This window comes from Aulonocara stuartgranti, assembly GCF_965226115.1.
Source record: "Aulonocara stuartgranti genome assembly, chromosome: 18".
Taxonomy (NCBI): domain Eukaryota; kingdom Metazoa; phylum Chordata; class Actinopteri; order Cichliformes; family Cichlidae; genus Aulonocara; species Aulonocara stuartgranti.
Genome location: NC_138954.1, coordinates 32,798,394 through 32,820,636, shown reverse-complemented (window position 1 = coordinate 32,820,636; position 22,243 = coordinate 32,798,394). Strand labels below are relative to the sequence as shown.

At 40.6% G+C, this 22,243-nt stretch overlaps 1 protein-coding gene and 1 long non-coding RNA gene across 5 annotated transcripts in view; one reads left to right on the top strand and one right to left on the bottom strand.

Moving 5' to 3' along the window:
• The window catches only part of brinp2 (bone morphogenetic protein/retinoic acid inducible neural-specific 2), a 292,899-nt gene that overhangs the window by 174,024 nt on the left and 96,632 nt on the right, over positions 1 to 22,243 (top strand). The gene's annotated exons all lie outside the window — the stretch shown is intronic.
• The window catches only part of LOC309694290, a 58,844-nt gene continuing 39,801 nt past the window's right edge, over positions 3,201 to 22,243 (bottom strand). Inside the window, exons 2-3 of the long non-coding RNA XR_014272841.1 lie at positions 3,415 to 3,640; positions 3,201 to 3,335 (exon numbers count right to left, since the gene is read on the bottom strand). This is a non-coding gene — a long non-coding RNA (uncharacterized lncRNA). The remainder of the gene's footprint in view (positions 3,336 to 3,414; positions 3,641 to 22,243) is intronic.

Genomic DNA, 22,243 nt, shown 5'->3' with positions numbered 1-22,243 from the left:
GAAGCTGCTCAGCTGTGGAGAGCAACTGTTTTTGTGTTGATATTAACGCCAGAGGAGGTTTAAAATCTGCAGGTTGTGAGTCAGCAGAGCATTTTATGCACTGTGTGCCTCTGCAGTGACCCTGCTCTGTAACTTTACATGGTCTGTGCTGTGGTTCCTAAACACTTCTACTTTGCAGTAATAGCATTTACAGTTGAACATGGACTATGAAATTACATGAACTGACTTGTTGCAGTGATTGTATTTTATTACAGCGTCACGCTCAAATTCAGTGAGCTCTTTCACAGACTGCATGGCTAGGCACGCGACTTTATACACCTGTATAATGTGACTGAAAACACCAGAGTTCAAAGCATGAGGGGTGTTGGCCAATACTTTTGGCCTCTTCTTTTCAGTCTTCTTTTTGTCTATATAGTGTATGTTTCACTTGGACTTGAGGAAAAAGGAGAATTAGATCACTCAACTCCAAAAACTATTTTTTTCTTGTGTGAATTCTTGTGCTATTATTTCAATGCCTAAAAGGTAATGAAATTTCATATCCAAAAGGTCAAAGTTCATCTTATGGGTGTCATAATAATGTTCAACAAAAACACTTTCCTAGACATTATTCAACACCAAACATTTGGAACAGTGAAGGGCACTGTAGTCACATTTCACATCTAGTCTTCACTCTAGGGCTGGGCGATATGGCCTAAAATCCATATCGCGATATAATTTGAAGCACGTGCGGTAACAATATGTATCACGATATATTCTTTTCTTCTGTATAACGTATTTTCCACACTGTAAGGCACACTTAAAATCCTTTAATTTTCTCAAAAATCAAGAGTGTGCCTTATGTATGAATTCTGGTTGTGCTTACTGACCTCGAACCAAATTTGGCTGCAGAAATCTGTTAAAAATGTTTTAGTACAACTTTGGTAAGTCGCACTGCTTGATGGATTGTCAGAGCATTACGGCTGCCGTAGTGAGGAGCTTCGCGGAGTAATCTGGGTCCAAAACTCCGTCCGTTTCAGGTCCCAAAGTCAAACGAACACTGAGAGTTAAAAACGGTCTAAATTCTTTCATCTTTAATTCAATCATCAGCGTTGCTGCTTTAATAGGTGTAACAATTAAGTTTAACATCCATGCATCCATGAAAACAGAATTTATTAAATTTAACGGAGTTACAAGTTAACAGGAATTCATTAGTTATTAATATACTGCAACAACATGGGAATAGAGCAGCTGTGAGAGAATTCAACATTAATGAATCAATGTTACGGAAGTGGAGGAAGCGCAGTTTTTGGCTTTCCCCATATTTCAAAAGTGCTTCATCTCTTTGCTGTGACTGACGCCCGGCATAATTTGCAGATGATAATGGTTGTAGCTGCTGCGATGCTTTCGACCAAAACAGGCGCAGCTTGATGACATCATCAACATGTGCTATCGCGATAGAGCGGTATAGTTTAAATCTCTGTCGTTGGCCAAATTTATATCGTTTCTATCGTATATCGTTTCTATCGCCCACCCCTACTTCACTACATATATTTTTTGTGTCTAAACACACGGGGCTGTTGATTTCAACTTGAGTGATTGTTGAAAAAATACAACAGTAAGGTAGTAAGCAACTCCAGTTTTCTAGTTTTCTGCCAAAGATAACAGGATCAATATCTCATTCCTTTAATTAGGAAAAAGAAGTTAAGACAGCTGTTTACCATGAGAAAACAGTCTATTCAGCAAGTCAGACATGTTCACTTGCAGTGTGATAACCTGGCCTTTGTAAATGTTTTGGTGCATGTGCTGGAGGCTGACAGATTTGGATATAATGATGTAGGATTCGTTTGCATGATTGTGTCTGATTTTTTAATAATCCAACTTCAGATGACTCTTTAAGTGCAATTTTTGACTATGTTAAAACACTGATGAAAAATGTTGCTGTTCAAATAAACGATGCGGGGCTTTGTACATGTGTCATCTTAGGTAGTGACCCCTTACTGTGTGTGGACTTCTTCATGGCATCTGCAAGGTTCATTAGTCCCATGACACATAACTTCCATTACATCCAAGCTTAGGTTTAGAAAAAAAAACTAAAACACTATTACACTTTCTGCATTTTAAATTGCACAATACGACAAATTATACATGAAGAATAATATGGGCAGAGACTCGGTGCATGTGCCTTCATACGTTGGAGGTTGCATCAACAATCACGTGACCTTTAGATTCCGATCGCCTTACTGCAGTGCAGTTTACTGAAATAACTTTAGTCAGCACGCACAGGTCTGGAACAAATGTGAGGTTCGAAAAGATAGTCAAAAATGCAGCGTTACAACATTTAGTGAACATGAATACATGACAAAAAGATTCTGCACTCTGATACTGCCATTTACATAGGCTGTCTATAGAGCTCGGCGATAGAACGATAACGATATGTATCGCGATATAACTTTTACTCGATAGAGAAATTAAGCTATCGCGATAGACCTCGCCGCTCTTGTCCTCTTAAAATAAAAAATTAAATTAAATTAAATTAAAAAAAGGTCAGCCAATCCAAACTAAGTAGCGCAGAGCCGAACCAATCACAGCCGCAGCGTCACGTCGCGTGACTTGTTACGTAAAAAACATATCGCCCAGCTCTAGCTGTCTATATGACATAGGTTCTAGATACAGTACAGTACACATGACAATATATGACAATAAGTGAATTCCTTTCTTGCCTCCACTGCTACAAGGCTCAATTGGCAACACTTATTTTGTGTGTGGAATGCAAATTGGTGCAGCATCAGTTTGCAGAGCAGAGTTTGTACAATTCAAACTAGCTTGAAAGTTAGAATTGTACTGCCTTTATTCCTTTATTCTTCAACACAGCTTCAATTTTCTTAGGCAAGCTTTCTTTTAATTTCTTTAAGTAGCTCTACAGGCTTCTTGACAGCCATTTCAAAATTCATCCTTGGATGCTGGCTTCATTTGATCTGTTTTCTGTAAATGATCATGATCCCACAGTGCTTCAAGATTGTTAAGGTCATAATGAAAAATAAAGCCAGATGAAATTGCATGGTGGATCACAATCTGGTGGTAGTTTTCTGCTAATTTCACTGATCCCCGACACCATGGGCTGAAATGCAGCTCCAATCCATGACAGAGCCTCCATCGTGTTTCACAGTAGACTGCAGACACTCTGTCACGGAGGAGCAGGGAGGACTCGGCGCAGACTGAAGTCTCAGAAAAACAGGTTTATTTACACACTCCAGGTGCACTATATACAGGTGAGGGAGAAGGGGGCCAGGGTTCCCAGGGGTGCAGAGCGGGGTCGGGAAAAGCGTCCAGAGTCTCCAAACCAAAACACGAGAAATCTGCATACAGAGAACAAGGGTTAGCACGGAACTTTTACGGACAGAGCTCAAAACTGGCTGAGGCTAAAGTAGCACTGACGAGCGTTATTCAATAGTCCAGCGGCGAGGTGCTCTCAGTCACTGCCTTAAGTAGCGGGAGCAAACAGGGTGAGGAGCCACAGGTGATTGCCTACAGGTGGTGGAGGCCGGGAGCTCACAATGAGCTCCGCCCAGGCAGCGAGCAGAGAGAGAGGAGAGAGAGAAAAGACAAAACATAACATGTAGCCACACAGGGCCAGCCGAGCAGGCACGGGGACCGTGACACACTCACTATTGGTCCTTTCACCTAAAACACTCCCTACATATTGATGGACAACAATTTAAACTAAAACTATCAAATTTGGATTCAATATTTCATAAACCCTGTTGCCACTAATTTTGAGTCTGTGCCTTACAAAAGATTAACAAATGAAAGTGAAAGGTCAGCTGAACCTTGAGACTCAAACACGTCTCAAGCTGTCTTCAAAACAGAAAAAAGGAAACAAATAAAAGACAATGTGATGCACAAAATATTAATATTTATTCCAAGATTTGCATTATATGCAAATAATTACAGATATGTAAGAAAGACTAGGTTCTGCGTTTTTAAGAGGGTTGAAGAGATAAAGAGACACGAAGAGATATTACAGATAGAGATATTAATATTACAGGTACCGAGGCTTCTTCGTTTAATGGAAAACATGAATAACGTTCTCACAAAACTGTAGTGAATATTTCATAAACTAGTGTAAATACCAAGTGTGCATCATATTAATCTGCCAACACAGGAAAACGTCTTTACTGGGATTTGGAATTCCTCGGTAAGCTTTCCCTTGCTAAGTTAGCTAGCTTTAGCTTTTAAAACATGCAAGTGCCCAGTCAGATTCAGTTACCAAGTGTCTGTGAAGTGAATGAAGAAGTCAAGCTCTCTGGCTTTGTGCGTTCACGCAGTTGAACTGAAATGAACAAAGTACTGGATTGTCTTCTTTTCCAGCACAATGAACACTTAAACCAGCACCTCAGGGTAAGGAGGTAACCAGGTTCATGGGAGGGTTGTTATGGCCATTGTCACGGAGAATCCCAAAGCATGTGGCATTTCCACAGAATCTCAAAACTCCAGCCTTTATAAAACACGGCTGTTTTTGCATGAAATCAGGAAATACCAGTATGCAACTACCATAATTAGGATAAAACAAATGCTTAATATGCTACTTTAAAACATTAGTTAATCCTTACATTTATGCTACATTATGTTACTGCAGCAATACTCAGGGTAGTCTAACTTTTTATCACAATAAGTATTTTAACAGATATATTGCGTATGTGTTTAGCTTAATAGACAGCCGCTGCAGCTGTTCGCACTGCAACTTTTACACAGGACAACCGTAACCTAGCATCAAAAGCAAAGAAAGCTTAATTTAGAAAATTCCTGTTCAGTTTATTATTATTGAAATATGCTATATTAACCACAGGTTTAAAACAGCCCATTATAGCAGTAAATATGTAAAGTAAAGTTAAGTTCACCTGTTAAAATGGGGGAAAACAGAGACTGTGATCCAAACACATCAACAGAGACTATGGAGAATAGAGAACATATAGAGCTGCGCTAGCTAAACTCAGCTGAACCCAAGATAAATCCAGCGCAGTTACTCCTGGAATAGTGTGCAAAAGTGTTGTTTTACACTTTTGTTAAAGAGAACATTGAATAATGTGTAACTATCAGGTATAAAGTATAAAAAGACATACAATTTGAAAACATAGTAACTATATACTTGACTGTATATAAATTGTATATCCATGTTTTTAAATGACCAACTAAGGAGGAGTAGTGATTTATAAATGATGAACAAAATATTAAATAGCACTAATTTAATTCAATTCAATGCATTTTTATTTATATAGTGTCAAATAAAAAAAAAACAGCTGCCTCAAGGTGCTTTATATTGTATATTGAAAACTTTAATGCTTAATAGTGTGTAGTGTTTAGAAAGAAAAGAATACTACTTTAAAATAGTCACTGAAAAATGTTAAGCGCTAATATTTCGAGATATGTAAACATACAAATGCACATTAGAACACATAAAATGATATATCCATTAATAAAGCAGAATCTTTTGATGAGCATCTAAAGAGTTCAGTCGGGTCAGGTAATTAAAAGGCATAGATGAGCATTTTATATAAATTTGACGCCCATTCTCCATGGCAATTCTGTTTTTGTTTCATACACATCTACCTGGATCAAAGGTGAGCAGACAAAGGATTCTTTCAATATGCATGTAGCTTATACTTGCAGGAATATTGAAGGGGCTTTCTTTGATAGTGTTTTCGTTAATCATACTACTCTTAGTTTATGCACTCCACTCCTGCTGTTTCTCCTGACAGGGAAAGATAATTATCAAGGGAAAAGTGCCTGTTTAGGCTAATTGGCATTTTGTTTGCACACAGAAATGAAATTGGTTAAATCACCCACCTATAAAGGCTAAATTTGATGGTTAAGCAGACACGTTTACTTATCTTTATGATGTCAGAACAAGTATTTCTTTGCAGTTTGTTAAACTGCAAACACTAGCATGATACTGCCTGGCAGGGTGGCCATGCAGTAGTGGTCAACATTTGTGTGTGCTATTGGGGAAACATTGTATGTAATGTGTCCCACTGTTGTGTACAACATATAGAATCTGAAAGTGTAATCAAGGGATGCTCACTGGCTTTGTCACTTGAAGGAGAAGTTGTAAACTAATGAGTACCTGGATTTGTTCTCATTTTTGATTCCAATGAACTCTAATTTACAAAATAAGCATTATGTGGTATTATCTGCGACCAATAAACTACTAGCTAGCAGTACAACCTGCTACTAGAGGTTGAGCTTATTATAAAGTCGTTAGGAAAGTGTCATAGAGAAATGAGTGTAGATGTTAGATATTTTTTAGGGCTGATCTCTGAAAGCTTCAAATCACTTAACTTCTGCATTGGAACATTTGTTTATCCATATAAGAACATGCATCTGGTATGCTTTTCCTTGTGACACTGCAAGAAAATTGGTTGTTAATTATACAGATGATCTGAGAACATCAGCCTTATCATAACGTTTCGTAATTATCTTACTCTGCCTCTCTTCTTGCTTTAATGGCACAGCAGTACTCAACATACATGGAATCCACCAATTTGTCTGAACCTGATAACTCATGACGTGGTTCTCCATCTTCAAGTGCCCCATAAATGTTCAGTGTGGTTTAGATCAAGTGATGATGGAGGAAACTCACTGAGAGTCAGAACTCTTTTGTCTTCTTTGGTATTTAAGTAGTTCTGTAGTAGTTTGGAAGTGTGTTTGGGCTTTTTATCGTAGTGTGGTCTGACTCTTTCTGTCCTTCTCCACAAAGATGCAAAGCAGATGGTTGAACATTGTTTTTGTACAGTGAACAAAGCATGACATTTAGATCTTGTGATGGTGTGGTCACTTTTGGTCTGTATGATTATGCACTGCATTCAACAAATCCAACCATCCCCCATTTGAGTCTTTCTCTCTAGTCAAGGCTGACAAAGCGCCACTTCTCTTGGAGTACCACTTTAACTTTTAACATTTCATCGTAGTTCTGATGCCATGCCAAAGGCAACTGTGTTGCTGGGATTCAGTCAGTGTACATTCTGCTTTTCAAGTGTTATCACCACTGGATAGGGCTCCGATGGTGCATTTAAAAAGTTTTTAAAAGGTTTGGAGTCAGAGCAGAAACTCTGTCTAACATCTCATATTAGACAGTACAATATTGAGAGGTGTTCCATAAATGTATAAATGAACTGTGGACAGTTGATACATGCAGGTAGAAATGAACAGTGAAAATATTGTAAGCCAGTTGTAAACAAACTAGTTCTTAATGGCATAGTTTATTTTTAGTTTATTTTTGAATGATAAGGAAAAAGGTCTCAGTTGGTCATTAAGCTGCTTTGCCAATCATTTTTGAGCCTCTGAAAATGTGGGGGGCTACATGTAAAAACCAGTTAATGCAATAGAGTGCTATATCACTTGAATTAAAGTTGAACGTCTGCACTACAATTACCTCTTGAATGTTTGATTCGAAATGTTGTACAAAGGCAAAATTTTAAGACAAATTGTGTCATTGCTAAAACCTTGCTAAAAACAAACTCTTACTTATACATGAACTGCTAAATCTGTTGACTGTCACTAGGCGGGATAAGCGTAATTTAAACAAATGTAGAACAGAAATACAGGCAAGCAGTTTTTCTTAAATTGTAATGCTCATGTTGATACAAATGAATAGTTTGATTGGTGCACAGAATAGTCAGTACATAATTCTCCTCTAAGAGAGGGCAAACTCCCTTAAATTGTGGTAAGGACATGATGTGGTCGGATAAGTCATGATCAGTCCCTGGGAAGTCTTCTTCATGGCCACATTAAAACATTGGTTTTATATTGATTGTATCTCAGCTATTGAATTTCTCAAATGCAGCCTATCAATTCCATATAGTGATGTCACTGCTAAAAGTCGTCATTCTATTTACTAATGGCGTAATGCATGATGTGCTTGCTCTGGAAATTGAGAACCACAGCAATGAGCAAGAGTAACTTTTATCAAAATTCCAGTCGGTTAGATTGATGGCATTCATTTCTTGCACTTCAAAACCTCTTGTCCCAAGAGGCCAGTTGATAAACATTATGGCATTCTGTTGAATGTGTTGCTGGCTTTTCTAGCACTAAGTAAAGTCAAGATTTAGGTATATAGTCTTTAATTACAGAAGAAACAGAATGAATGAATGTTGTCTCTCTATGCAGGATGTATATCCCACAACATCCACTCCATTATAATAGGATGAACCACTCTAACTACACAGTCTCTTTGAGTTTGAGGCCCTGCTGGACACATAAATCACTAAAGAACAAATAGGACAGAAGCATTATGCTATGGTGATAAGGTAGCAGCTCAAAAGCTCTGTGCTGTATAATCTTCAGGCCAGAAGAAACCCTCTTTTTCTATTATTCTATTCCCCAACTGTTTCAGCATTTCACTCCCTGATCTCTGACTCCGATTGCATGCCTGTTTGCTTATATTTTGTATCTTTCGGCTGTGTTCCTGTGTGTGTGTGTGTGTGTGTGTGTGTGTGTGTGTGTGTGTGTGTGTGTCTGTGTGTGTGTGTTTGTGGGTGGTGGTGGTGGGGTTTCTATGCAATAAATTCAGCCTTCATTGATGCCAGCAGTGGTTACCCTTTTCTCATCAGTAACTGTTGATGAAAACAGCCTGACTTTTGTCTCAAATCAGAGTGTTGCTTTGAAGTGGAGCTGCAAAATCATCATTATTTTTATTGAATGTTTTTGCCAGGTTTTCTGACTGCAAAATTAAACCTGCTAGGTTATTATCTGCACAGGTCCATTGTATATATGAAGATGCATATTTGTGAGCAAGTGTGGGTGGTGTGCTTGAGTGTGAGTGGATCAACAGTACATCAAGAGTCAAAAAAAGTAAGTCTGATAACAATACATTGGACTGTGTGGGGAGATAGGGGGACTCAAAATACAGAAACAAGTGCATAAGTCGGCTTTGGCAAGCTTTAGTTTATATAATCTTTTCTCACAAAACTAAGTAAAGCAACCCCGCTCTCGACACAATGCCCAGTGTGAGTATATACATGAACTCACTGGGAAGAATTCTGTAGAGCTCAGACTTCACCCTGAGGCAAGTGTAGGTCGGGTGCTCGTCGAAAAAGGAACTCTGAGACTACAGATCCATGCCATTTATGTCATACCTTGCTGAAGTAGGGCAGCCTGGCTACTTCTTACGAAATATTTATTAGGACCTGCAGTGATGCTGCTCTCTGGCAACAAAATAAGCAGCTTCCCAAATCCACAGGACTGACCTTCAAAAGACTTCAGCCAGCCACATATTGAAACCACTGAACAGTTTTATCATCGAAAAAACAAACAAACAAACTCAAAACACGTGATACAGAAAGACTGAGTTTAAAACAAACACTTGGGCGTTACTTAGTCTTTACTGTTGCCTTCTGCAAATGCAGAGTTTGATACTACAAGAAATACAAGCAGTGAGGATGGATTTATTGGCTAATCAAATTAGAAAGAGAACACAAAATAAAAAAAATAAAAAAAGTTTACGCTTTTCCTTACTCATGGTGCATGCATACATTTTTAGCAGTTTTAGCTAGTGCCAAACATGCTTAATCATCGTTTTTTTGAATGGCAGATTAGTTGGATGAAGGACTGCCACAGACAGATGTGTTTAAGAAAACAGAGTCCTTAAGGATGTTGGTAGAATTAAAGGATATATGGTGTCTATTGAGTTATACTGAATGTTTCAGAGATTTCACAGTGTTGGTTTTTGTATCATCATCCTTTGAGGTTTCTTAAATATGAAGGATACACAAAAGAGCATTGTAATCTTGGCTTGTGTCTGCTTGGACTTTCTGTTTTGCCAGGTTTGCCAATACAGAATTCCCCTTTATTTTTCTAAAGGATTCTATAAGTGCCATTGTTTATGGCATCTGTTGGGATGCCATAAACAAGGTGTCACTGCAGCTGAGCAGCCTAATTTTCTGTGTGTGTATCAGCAAGTTCTCAATCATCACTCATTAAAAAAGCAGAATAAAATTAAATTAACACATTTTTCCCTCAGTCATCCCCAGCAATCACTGTGGAAGTCAGGCAGAGGATGAGGTCATTTCCTTTGGGGCGATCTCAAAATCTGCAAAACAGACCAATCCTCATCACTTCACGGTATCTAAAAAAGGGATAACACATAGCATCAAAGAAACACTGTGTTGAGACTAGATTACATTCAACCGAGCCAGTATGTCTATATGGGCAAGACATGTACAGGAGCAAACTAAGCAAGCAGCCATGTCCTGACGTTATGAGGAAACAGAAAATATGTTTGTAGCTTTTGCCCTCACTGAGTTTTCTCTTTAGGTTATCTTTAAATTACCTCAAATACTTCTACTTGAAGTATTTGAGGTTGTCAGTTCTTTTCTTGAAAATAAAAGGTCCATAGTTGGTCGGTCATGGCTCAGACTAGAAGCTACACTTCAAACTACCAGGGGATAGAGTTGACAAAATAGCATTTCAGGCAATCGTTCTTCAAAGAGGAAATAACAGTGGAGAACATTGATCTAATCCAACTCAGTTCAGTTTTATTTCTATAGAACCATTTTGCAACAACAGAAATCTCAAGGTGTTTTATACGTAAGGTAAGACGCCCCGCAAAATTAGTGAAAACCTCAAATCTAATGAAACTTTATTAGCAAAGTCTTGGGTACAGAACCAAACTCAGATGTTGGAGTAGGAGGGAAAAGAAAGGAATAAAGATAATAAACACAGAGAGATGACAAACAGCAAGATGAAAAACTAGAGGGCAGACAAAAGGAAAGGCATTCAATAGTGGCATACAATTGCATAGTAAGCAATGAGAGGAAAGTAGCGAAGTAGTACTCTGTGGGTCATGAGAGGTCCACCAACAGCCTGAGCCCATAGTAACATGGGTCATGGTTCATGGTTCAGGGTCACATGATCGAACTATAAGCTTTACTATTCTGCTTTCAAAAACTCTAGGAACCACAAATAAGCCAGTACTCAGAGGAGAATGCTCAACCAGAATTATATGGCACAGTGACATCCTGACGATATGTTATGTCATGACCATTTAAGACATTGACTGTTCAACCATACCCAAATGTACTCAGTAAGATTCTTAACTGAGTGAAATGACCCAGAAGTATGCAGGCGGCACTCATAATCAGAGCTTGCTGAATTCAATAAATACTAAGGTAAGGTGGTTCACTGTATCTTTTATTACTTCCTTTAGCAAAGGATGAACTGGACCATCTTCTATGAGAGAAAAAGAGGAAGATTTGCGAAACTGATCATAAGTAACTGACAAAGTGGCACAGATCATATAAATGTTAATTCATTTTTTCTTTTTCATGCCATAATTAAAATATTCTGAATTTTCAACAACAGTTTACTTCGGGTCAGCTATGATAAGCTCCAGGTACTTGGATAGGTGATGAATGGAGTGAAATATACAAATACAAATAGTTGCAAGCAAGAAATAATAAAATAAGCCTCCATATTTTATTTATTTATTTTTTAAAGAATGTGATATTATATATATATATATATATAATAATGAGGCTGTACGCTAAGCGGAAGGAAGGGGGCCGGGGACTGGTGAGTGTCAGCACCACAGTCCAGGATGAGACAACGAACATCCAAGAATACATTAGGAAGATGGCCCCAACTGACCGAGTGCTCAGTGAATACCTCAGGCAGCAGAAACCCAAGAAAGAGGAGGGAGACGAGGAACCATCATGGAAGGACAGGCCCCTGCACGGTATGTACCACCGGCAGATAGAGGAGGTGGCTGATATCCAGAAATCCTACCAGTGGCTGGACAAAGCTGGACTGAAAGACAGCACAGAGGCACTAATCATGGCAGCACAAGAACAAGCTCTGAGCACAAGATCCATAGAGGCTGGGGTCTATCACACCAGGCAAGACCCCAGGTGCAGGCTGTGTAAAGATGCCCCAGAGACAATCCAGCACATAACAGCAGGGTGCAAGATGCTAGCAGGCAAGGCATACATGGAACGCCATAACCAAGTGGCCGGCATAGTGTACAGGAACATCTGTGCCGAGTATAACCTGGAAGTCCCGAGGTCAAAATGGGAGATGCCCCCAAGGGTGGTGGAGAATGACCGAGCTAAGATCCTGTGGGACTTCCAGATACAGACGGACAAAATGGTGGTGGCTAACCAACCGGACATAGTGGTGGTAGACAAACAGAAGAAGATGGCCGTAGTGATCGATGTAGCGGTTCCGAATGACAGCAATATCAGGAAGAAGGAACACGAGAAGCTGGAGAAATACCAAGGGCTCAGAGAAGAGCTCGAGAGGATGTGGAGGGTGACGGTAACGGTGGTCCCCGTGGTAATCGGAGCACTAGGTGCGGTGACTCCCAAGCTAGGCGAGTGGCTCCAGCAGATCCCAGGAACAACATCGGAGATCTCTGTCCAGAAGAGCGCAGTCCTGGGAACAGCTAAGATACTGCGCAGGACCCTCAAGCTCCCAGGCCTCTGGTAGAGGACCCGAGCTTGAAGGATAAACCGCCCGCAGGGGCGTGCTGGGTGTTATATATATATATATATATATATATATATATATATATATATATATATTTTTTTTTTTTTTTATTTATTTATTTATTTTTTGCCTGTCCCATTTGGTTCTTTAGCCATCAGAATTGTTGTCTGAAGACCAACAAGTATACCCAATGGATTTACTTTGCCAAATGGATCATCACGGCCTTGCCATATTGGTCCATTTGATCGACCTTTGTTGTTATTTATTATTTTATTTTATTTTCAGTTGTTACAGACGGGACAGACATGAGTGAGGGATAGGAAAGGGAGAAAGAAAGATGAAGGAAAAGAAAAACAGAAGGGAAGAGGGAGAGTGAGAAAGGGCACTTAAAAAGAGAAAGAAGAAAAAAAAATCTCCATCACGTTAATCTAGCTAAGTGTAAACAGCAGTAAATACTAAATATTGAATGTTGTTGTGTAGCAAGGAGGACCGACAGTGCACAATGTGCTTGGAAATAGCAGCCAATAAAGGTGTAGTTTATGTCTATGAACAGTGAACACCCGAGTGCACACCTGTGTGGATCAGCGCGCTTGTATTCAAATGGTTTCCACATGTAATGGTCTGCTAGAGGATGTAGAGAGCCATAGCCCCGTCCCCCAGGGCATGAAGCAGGCATGGAGGAGATCCAGGCTCCAGACATCCAGGGGCCCCAGAGTGCGAGAGCCCAAGGAGGACCACCGGAGGGGCATCCGTGCCACCCTCCTGGGAAGAGCTGAGGAGAGCCCCAGATGAGCGGTCACCCATTAGCCACGGAGCAGAAGCTAGTGGGGGCTGCAGTGGCGTGCCCAGTCGGCTCTGCCGGCAGCCAGCTGTGCCAGAGTGAACCGAGCCGAAGGCCCGAGGGCCCCCTTTGCCCCGGAAGAGGCCTGACCGAGCAACAGGCACCAGGCCCCGCCAAGTAGTCACCGGGAGTGAGCTGGTACATACCTGAGCGCCCAGCCCCGGACACCAAGAACCACCAACGCACCGACCCCTGAGGGCATCAGTTACCGGCAGGGAGTGTGGTGAGGGGAGATAGGCCTTTGGAGGGCCTGGGAGTTCCCAGAGAGGTGGATTGTAAGACCCGACCTGACATATAGACACAGACAAACAGGCACACACAGACACAAACATGCATTCCCACCCTCATGCACACATATACAAATACTCAGCACTCACCCAACGCAGGGATAGACATACATGGACACTGTACACACAATCACACTCCCCAAACAAACTCTATACCCCGGGTCTAGGTATCCTCGCCCCTGGAGCGGGAAACGGTACCTAGACCCAGGAAATGTTACCCTTTCCAGGAGGCATGCAGACCGCCCCAGGCTCCGCAGCAGCAGGGAGGCCCCACATCCCAGATCCCAATCGGACGGCCAAAACCTGCTTCCAGCCCCCCTGCCCCGATGGCCAGCAGAGAACAGGGGTGTGTGAATACCCCAAACCTCCCTCCTCTCGCTCATGTGTAGTGTTGCTGCGTGTTGTTCTAAGGTGCATTTAAAACAAGGGAGAGCATGGTGCTGCTGCCAGAGAGCAGCAGGTGTTAGCACGGCCCCTCCCGAGAACCCTCAATGTCTACATGGATTTAAAATTGAGAGGTGGGCACCGGCGCCAGAGGTGGGGTTGAATACACAGACCGTCCACTGGACGCCGTTAACATGCCCACCCTGAAGGCCCTATATGTATGTGTTATGAGAGTGTGAGTAATGTGGATGTCTAAGTTGTGGAACACCCAGGTCAAGTTTATTCTCCACTTCTCCTATGACTCTCCCCCACCTGCAGAGTGGACTCCTGCAAGGATGGAACAAACTCCCTGTTAGTTGAAGAGCCCCCTAGTTAGGCCGATGCGCCAGTGGCTACCTGCGCCAGGGATAAGCCCCCGTGTACCCACCCGCCCATAACCTCGGCAACACACCAACAAGGACCGAAGCCCCCAAGGCCCAGCCAGAGCCCTAGCATGGAGGAGAAGCACCCCCGAACCCCAAGCCCCCACGCCTGCCCCGGATCCACTCAGGGGCAGCGAGGCTACCAGGCCAGTAACCTACGTCCACCAGCACAGACCCTCCCCCAGGCCTGCTGCACGCAGCCACAAGGCGAACACCCTCTAAGAGCAATCAGAGCCACTAACCAGGTTATGACCACAACCCCTGGGTTAAGCCCTCCAGGGATAACGTCTCTAGGGATTCTCCAGACACCCTAAGCCCGTCCCAACCTCCACATCAACCACAATGGCGAAGGCGGGACCAAACCACGACCCCCCACCCCCGCTAGGTGATGAAGCCGATCAAAGGAGCCCAGAGGGATTGCTCTAATGTGGTGGCAGAGGCTGTCTCGAGACTATTGTGATCTATTAGATGGTTTCTATATTGGCTAGAATTAAGATTATTTTTATTTTTCCAGTTCATGAGGACCGTTTTCTTGGCAATGCATAGAGCAGTAAAAACCATGTGGACTGTATTAGTTTCTGTAGTGACATCATCCAATTTGCCCAACAAGCATACTAAAGGGTAGGTTGGAATTTTACATTTCAGACACTTTGATAAGTCTTCACATATCTCGTGCCAAAACTTCTGCACTGGTGGACAGAACCAAAGAGCGTGGATGTAATTGTCTGGTGTATTGCCTTGACAGTGTGAGCAGTTGTTGGAAGATGTAAAGCCCATCTTGAACATCCGATGACCTGAATAGTGCACTCTATGTAGTATTTTGTATTGTATTAATTGCAGACTGGGATTTCTAATCAATTTAAAGGTTTTTAAGCAAATCTGAGACCAGAAGTTTTGGTCTAAGCTGACTGACAAATCTGCTTCCCACTGCAATAGGAAGGGATATTGATTCATCTATTTTAGAAAGTGTTCTGTATATTTTAGACAATAATTTAGGGGATTTAAGAGTAAGAAAATGTACCGCGCTTGGTGGTATTTCTAATTCAACTTGACTGAGGTTAAACTTCTTTTTTACTATGGATTTCATTTGTTGATATTCTAAAAATCTTTTCTTGTTGATCCCATATTGTATAACTAGTCTGTCAAATGGAATAAATTCTGTTCCTTCTAATATATGTTCTAAGTATTTAATTCCTTTACAACTCCATTCTGGAAAATTAATCATATTATTGTTTTGTAATATGTCAGGGTTATTCCAGATAGGTGTACGTTTGCATGGGATTAATGAAGACTCTGTTATTTTTAGAAACTCCCACCATGCTGTCAGAGAAGAGCTGATGTTGATGCTTTTAAAGCATTAATGTCTTTTGATGCTTGAGCTGATAAATGGTAGGTCTGAAATCTCTAGATTATTGCATAGTGCTTGTTCAACATCTAGCCAGGGCTCATCTAAGAAGTTTTAACCATCCTGAGATGAACTGAAGCCTGTTGGCTAAGAAATATTGTTGAAAATTAGGCAGATCTAATCCTCCTTTATCCTTGGTTCTTTGAAGCGTTTTTAAGCTGGTACGCGGGGGTTTATCTTTCCAAAGGAATTTAGAAATATACGACTCCAGAGATCTGAACCAATCTTGTGATGGTTTGTTCAGGATCATTAAAAATAAGTAATTTATATTTGGCAAGATCATCATTTTTATAGTGGCGACCCTTCCCATGAGTGATATGGGTAGAGATTTCCATCTAGTCAGATCGCCTTCTACTTTCTTTAGAAGTGGGATGTGGTTTAAGTTAGTTAAGTCTGAAAGCTTAGGAGAGACATTAACACCTAAATATTTAATATTTCCAGATTGTAGTGGGGCAGAAGAAGAATTATGGAAGGAGCAGTAAATTGGAAGAACTGTAGATTAATTGAATAATCTGAAACTCTTGAAAACCAGTTTATTAGAGTAATTACCTCAGAAAGGTTGGTTTGTGAGTTTTGCAGAAAAAGCAACATATCATCCGCATAGAGACTGATTTTATGTTCTACGTTCTTACATTTTATGCCCTTAATTGTTGTAGCCTGTCTAAATGCTGCTGCTAGAGGTTCGATAAAAATTGCAAACAGTGAAGGGGAGAGTGGGCATCCCTGCCTGGTGGCCCTCAGGAGACAGAAGCTGGAGGATGTCTGGTCATTTGTTCTGACACAAGCTGTTAGGGAATTATATACTATTCTTAGCCAGTTTATGAAAGAGTTTCCAAAACCAAATTTGTGTAAAGTTGCAAATAGAAATTTCCAGTTAACTCTGTTAAATGCTTTTTTCTGCATCTAGAGATAATATTGTGGTTTCAATGTTTTTAATTTATGAGTAGTCTATTAAATTAAGTAATCTACGTGTATTTGTTGATGAGTGCCTACCTTTTATGAAAAAGGGGGTTATCTTCTCTAATCTTTTTGAGAGGGCTTTGCAGATTATTTTGAGGTCTGCATTTATAAGGGATATTGGACAATAGCTTGAGGGAAATAAAGGGTCGTTGCCTGGTTTTAGCAGGAGACTAATGTTGGCAGAATTCATATTTGGTGGTAGTCTGCCATTTTCCTTGATTTCCGTGGAATACTGGTGCCAAAATTGTCCAGAATTCTTTGTAGAATTCTGCAGGGTAGCCGTCTGGACCTGGAGCCTTATTATTGGGCATACTTATCAGGGCTTCCTGGAGTTCACCTGGTGTTACGTTGTCAAGAAACTGATGAATTTCATTTTTAGACGGGTTTATTTGTGGTGAATATAGAGTTTCTTAGAAATCCCTAAAAATGTTGTTTATTCTTCCAGGGTCATATATTGTGTTTCCAGATAAATCTTTAGCAGCACATATAGTTGTTTTTTCTTTATTTATTTTTAACTGGTTAGCTAGAAATCGACTTGATTTGTTACTGTGTTCAAAATTCTGCAAGTGAAGTCTTTGTACTAGGAATTGTGTTTTTTTATTAATAATTTCATTTAATCCTAGTTTTGTTTTGCATATTTTGTTCATTATTTCTTTATCTTGGTTGCACGCGTAGGCTTCTTCTAAGGATTTGATGTTTTTTTTCTAGTTCCTGAATATTTTTGTTTTCTTCTTTCTTTTTGTGTGATGAGAAAGAAATTATTTTACCTCTCATCACAGCTTTCCCTGCTTCCCAAAGAACAGAAGCTGATGTTCCGGGAGTGTCATTATAGTCTAAATATGAAGTCCACTCTTTTTTAAAATATTTAATAAAGTCTTCATCTTTGAGCAGCGATGTATTGAATCTCCAGTTTTTACTTGGTGTAGCGTTCTTCTTATGTATTAGTGTTAAAGATACAGGAGCATGATCGCTGACAGCTATAGGGTGAATCTCAGTGTCTGAAATGTCACTGAGCAGTGAGCTGCTGACTAGGAAATAATCCAGACAAGAGTAGCAGTAATGGACATGTGAAAAGAAAGAATATTCCTTACTGTTGGGGTGAAGGGAGTGCCATGCATCGCAAAGACCAAAGTCGCTCATATACTGTTTGATTATATTTGTGGATTGCCAATTGCGCTGAGTTCCTGTTGTGTTGAGCCTATCCATGTCTTCATTTAGTCCAAGGTTGAGGTCACCGCCAAGAATGAGTGTGCAATCAAGGTGTTCAGAGAGTGCACTAAAAAATTCGTGGAAGAATGAGGGTTCATCAACATTTGGACCATATATACTTACAATACATAGTTTTTTGTTAAATACTGATAATTTAATAATAAGGAATCTACCCTCTGGATCTATAACTGTATCGAGTACTGTAAAATTAACATTTTTATGTGTTAAAATTGCTACTCCCCTTTTTCTAGAATTATAACAGGCTGCAAACACGTTAGGAAACTCAGGTGTTTTAAGTTCGTTTAAACCTGTGACAGGTCTGTGAGTCTCTTGTAATAAAACAACATCTGCCTGTAGTTTTTTAAGCTGGTTAAATATCTTTTTTCTCTGGTGCCAGCTCCATTTACATTCCATGTGACAAACCTTATTGTGCCCATAATTGTGTGTGTATGTCTAATGATGTACGCTGGGTGTTTCGTTAAGATGGGAGAAGAGAATGTGGAAACATCACTTGTTTGTAAATAGAAAGAGAAAAAAAATGTGTGGTGAGAGGCTCCATAAGTCTGACTATGTGTGTGTATATTCACTAATATGAACAAGCGTGGCGTGCGTGTGTGTCCTATAAGTCTGTGTGCACTGTTAGGCTGTTGGAAATGTGGTGCCGTTGAGCGCGTGTGTTTGCGTGATCGTGGTGTGTGAATATGCAGAAATAGAGGGTGTTGTTTGTAGGTGAGTGGGGAAGTAGTTGATCACAGCAGTAAAAGAAAAGAGAAAGAAAGAAACGGTGAGCGACAACAAAAAAGAAAAGAAACGGAAACATTCCAATTAAAGCAATGACGGAGGGTGACGGTGTTATATCGGCTATGACATCATACTGATATTACTAGGTTAAACCCATGTTAAAGGAGAAAGTGTGAATGAATCAGAAAAGAGTGTAGCGGGTTCTTATCTGGAGTGCAGTCAATATAACCACGGAGTGGTGCCGGGGTCACGGTAGAGCTGTCCGTCCACGTAGAGCCGGTCCACGGCGATGACAGCGCGGGAGCCTCTCTGGATGAAGCTACGTCAAACTAGGAACAGGGCCTTGTGTCGTTCCAGGATCTCTTTGGGGAACTGGTCGTTCACACTGAAGTCCGTTCCTTTCAGCTCCCTGCCGCAACTCTTCACCTGTTCCTTCTGTTTGAATTGGCCGAATTGCTTTTGAACAATTAGACGTGGTCTCCCAGTCGGCGACCTCACAGCCCCCAAGCGATGTACTCTTTCGAAGTCGATGTTCTTTACGGTGTCCAACGGCAGCTTCAGGTGGGTTTTAATGAAGCTTTTCATCGTTGCTTCCGTGTCCTCTCCGGCAGATTCTGGAATACCAGAAAACACAAGGTTGTCTCGCATGCTACGGGCTTGTAGATCAATAGCAGATTCTTTTATTTTTTTATTTTCTATGTTTAACTGGGTCACGTTATCGGTGAGAGATTTGACCGACTCCTGTAGCGTGGCAGTTTCAGCAGCGAGCGTTTCCATCTGCTGCTGGTTGAAGGTTAAAATCTCCACCAGGGACAGCCTCGCATCGAAACTGGCCAATCGCTTGTCAATTGACTCCAGGATGTCTGCTTTATCTTTGCCGGCAGGCGATGTTGTGCCGGGGGAGTCTGCCGGGCGACATCTCTTTGATGACGGTGTCTCAATTTTGGCCGGGGAGGATGCACTCTGAGCCTTCTTCATTACTAAATCTTGGAAGCACCGGTCGATGTAATCTTGGAGAGCGTCTAAACTCTCCCTGTTGTCCTCCAGGGTGTTAGAGATGATTGGACAGATGTTGTTAGTTATATGACAATTGATTAGTTTATTTGGCAATACTGAAGCTTAAAGAAACTTTGTTAAATTCTACGCTACCATTCGCTTTTTTTCTGCCAAATCTCCAGCGTCTGACGTCACCTACAACATGGGTCACTTACCTCCCGTCTCACCCTCCTCTTCATATTTTTCACCGGTGGTTCTCCTTTATATGACCTGAATAAAACAACATGACATGGCAGTTATAAGCACATTTTGTAGTGCACTACCTGGAAAATGTAGTTTCAACACCTCAGCTCATCTATTAAGGAATCTAGTGGAAGTGCAGTTTGCTTCTCTGAGCATTGAGCTTCTCTTTTCTCCGGTCCTTATGAGTTTTCACACATCTGTTCTTGACCTTGTGACATTTTCCACCGAGGTCAAGGAAAAATAACCAGGAAAATTACATTTTTCAGCCACACATCTTTTCACTCCCATATTGAATGTATATTTCATTATCCAGAATATTTAAGAGTTTTTGTTTTATTACAGAATAAATATGGTTTACATTTCAGCAAATAAAACACTTAATTTTGGTTAGAATTGAATCCAGTGGCAACTGCAACCATGAGGGGTCGTGACCAGGGGCCACTGTGATGTTTAGATTGAATTTTAGTCTTTAAAATGTTTGGTTCAGGTTGTTCAGGTTAGGGAGAGATTTGGATTGTGGCCACTAAAAAAAGGAAACCTTGTGAACATTTTTTTTATTGGACATAGACACTGTCACTTAATGTGATTGTTAAGAAGTTGGGAGCCTGGCAAGGGGGGCACATTTATCTGCATGGCTTCATGGGATGAATAAAGTATTCTGATTCATATAGCATGTACAAGTTTCTATAGTAGCACTGAATGTTAAAATCGTCTGTAAATAGCAAGGCTCATTGTCCACATGGGCAAAATTTCTAATGGCACTGAGCTGATTAAAAGACTACCCAAAGGCATTAAGCTGTAACAACAAGCTTTGTTACATTTTTGGCTAGAAAGAACAAAGCCTACTTTGTAAATTTACCAGACCTCGGCCTCTGTTCTGCACTGGCATGTACACAATTGCCACTTTAGTCATCCTTTGAGACCTCCTGCAGGTCTTTTAGGGGCTCAACACACAGAAGTGATGCCAGAGAGTAAAAACAGCCAGTTCATTTGCAACCAGGATTTTAGACTCAAAGGACTTTTGCATCAACCACTACCATTTTATGGCTTTGCTGTAACCTTGCCCCTATTTTCTGTTCTATTTCCACATTCCCCTGCAGATTGTATTTGTCTTATCTATTAACCACCAGCTATATAGAGAAGAATCTGTGGTTCTGTCCATAGGCTCTAAAGCATTCTAGCTTTTATCATTTCCAGGCTGTGGTCATGGTGGTAACCTTACCTAACCCCATACTGTGGAGGAAGGCATAAGAAAAGATTTTTTTGGGGAAAAAAAGCTAGATTTTTTTTTATCTGTTATTACTTTTATATTACTTGTTTTGTCTTGTTGTCAAGATTTGGTAGAAAATTTTAATAATAATTACACATTTAAATAATACCCTTAGGGTTCAGGTTGAGGTCATCACTGATGATGAGTCAGACCTCAGAGGGCTAGAGGTCCCTTGGTCACAGCATGACATTCTCCTTCTCCTATGTCATTATGATAGATTATCATCATGATCTCCTAAATATAAGTTCATTTTAACATGGACTCAGTTCCTGACCCAATAATACCTGAATCAAACCTTACATAGTCCAGTCCTAACCTAAAAAATTATCTCTACTACTATTTTTGTTTGTTTGGAGTTTTTTTCCCGTCTGATTAGGATCTTCATCATGAAAGTAGTTATATAACACAAATATACCTGGAACATGATATCAGCTTGTCCCTAGTGTATCACACTCTAAGTAGGTCCTTACTGTATTGGTAAGAAAAATGTTATAATAACAGCACAAAGATGAAGCTGCAGGCCTCATTCTTTGGTCAGAAATGACACCATTGCCTGCTGACAGCTGCTGGGTAGCCTTCTGAGACAAACTCCAAGAAAACCTCTAACCGATCCCCTTCACAGCACCCCAAACAGGCCTTTAGAACTCTGTTGGAATTGCATCAATAGTGGGAGCAGGGCCTGGGGACAGATGCAGTATTACTCTTGTGAGCTCCTGCAGGGTGAGAGGTCTGTCAAGTGCCTCCCTCTGCTCAGGCCTAAGTCTGGGCAGTCACTGAAACAAATTCTCAGCACACCAGCTGTCACTATATATAATATATTTAAATATAATATAATATAATATAATATAATATAATATAATATAATATATTTAAATGTTCATTTGCTATTTATCTAGGGATTGAGAGTAACGCAATTTCTATTCTCTGTATGTCCTGTACATGTGGCAGAATCGACAAATAAAGTTGACTTTGACTTTGACTTTATATAACATAGCATGCTAGTCATTTGCCAAATCTCTCATCAGCGGC